Below are 1,695 nucleotides of genomic sequence, written 5' to 3'. Positions count from 1 at the left end.
AAGAGGCATAATGCCTCTAGAAGTGAGTCCTTTTCTTCCAGAACTCAATCTTCACCGCCCAGGATGGGCCACTGAAGGCAAAGGCACCGGTCAGAATCAGACGATTCTGCACCATAATGTATGCCAGGTGAGCCTAGACTTTGCTTCCCTACACCCTTATCCACCTCAGAGGAGTGAGCGCAGTTTAGATTGGCCTTTCAGAAATCTTTTCCCACCCTCAATCACTCCTCTAAAAAGCTCAGCTCCTCCCTCCAATGATAGCCCCGCTCATAGTAAGCCACACTTCGGACGGATTTTGTCCTCCCACGTATTCCTCATGTTTGATATTCAATATCTAACTTCAGCTGCTTCAGATTTATTTTTTGTCTCAAGGATGATGTCATTGAAGGTATATATAGCACGCTAAGCGCTCGTTGGCTTCGGTTGCATTTTTCCGAGTAAGCTTATGCTTCGAGAACTACGGCGCGCTTCACTAGTTTCAGTCGCAAAATATAAAAATGGCTTAATCTTCGACACTGACTACCCCGAAGAGGGGGTTTAAGAAGTGTCAGGACTGCAGTTCCAAAATGTGGATAACAGATCCACATCGAGTATGCTTGTGGTGTCTCGGTGTGGAACACAAGACCTCATCCTGTTCGAAATGCCAATCGATGACCAGAAAAGCTCTGAAGGAGCGAAAGGGGAAATTGACAGTAGGTAGAAACCCCAAGAAATCCCCATCAACAACCTTGTCGAATAAACCTTCATCGGACGATGCGAGAGGCGACTCTCCTTGAAGGTAGAAGGTGATAAGGTCCAGGTAGAGGAGTGGCTCCCACCACTCCTCGTCGTCGTCGAGCAAGTCGAAGAAGAGGCACCATAAATCCACCACTTCGAGTTCTTAGTCTGACTCCTCTCCTGAGAGAGCTATATCCTGTCCCACACAGGCCTCCACTCCTGCCGAATGAGAAGCATTCTGGTTAGAAATGCTGAACATTTTTGAAAAACAAAAACCCTTGATAAGCCATGCTCCTACCGTGTCTTCTAAAGCCAGTAAGGAAAGGGCCTGAGCCAAATCCCACGCGCCCTCGAGCCCGGGACGAAGGCCAGATCTACATCGAGAGCCTTCGAGGCCTCGACACTATGAGGAATCATCAAAGGATCCTTCCGGCCAAAAGTCAAAGAATAAGTCGAGTTTGACACCATTAATGCCAGCTGCGCACTCGACGCCAGCTGCGCCATCAAAGTCGAAAACGACTTCATTGAAAATATCGACCACCCCTCGAGCGTCGGGTTCAAAATGTTTGAAGCCTTCGATGCCCTTACCAGGTCAAACTTACACTCCTTTACCTAGAAAGGATTACTTTAAGTCACTAACCTCTATTTATGAGGACAATGAGACATCGGATAACGATGCACCATTTGGGTTACACTATGATACACCAAATGTCCCTGATAGCTTTATATCAGAGGAATGCAGGCTAAACACCTTTATGAAGATGTACAAACAGCCAGTGGAGTGGACACTTCATCAGAGTTAAAATGTGGTAAACCGAATCTAATGAACAGATGCATCATATAGACAGTTGATGTCTGAGGTTGTAGATTACCTGGGATGGAGTAGGCCTACCCTCCCCTTCGAGCAGGACAATCTAACAGACATCCTTGATAAGGGTCCGCAAAAGGATCCCATTTTACCTTTCCACAGTGCACTTC

The sequence above is a fragment of the Ambystoma mexicanum genome, chromosome 5q, assembly GCF_040938575.1.
Source record: "Ambystoma mexicanum isolate Mex_15411 chromosome 5q, UKY_AmexF1_1, whole genome shotgun sequence".
Taxonomy (NCBI): domain Eukaryota; kingdom Metazoa; phylum Chordata; class Amphibia; order Caudata; family Ambystomatidae; genus Ambystoma; species Ambystoma mexicanum.
The sequence above is the reverse complement of the archived record's forward strand: the minus strand, read 5'-3'. Positions refer to the sequence as shown.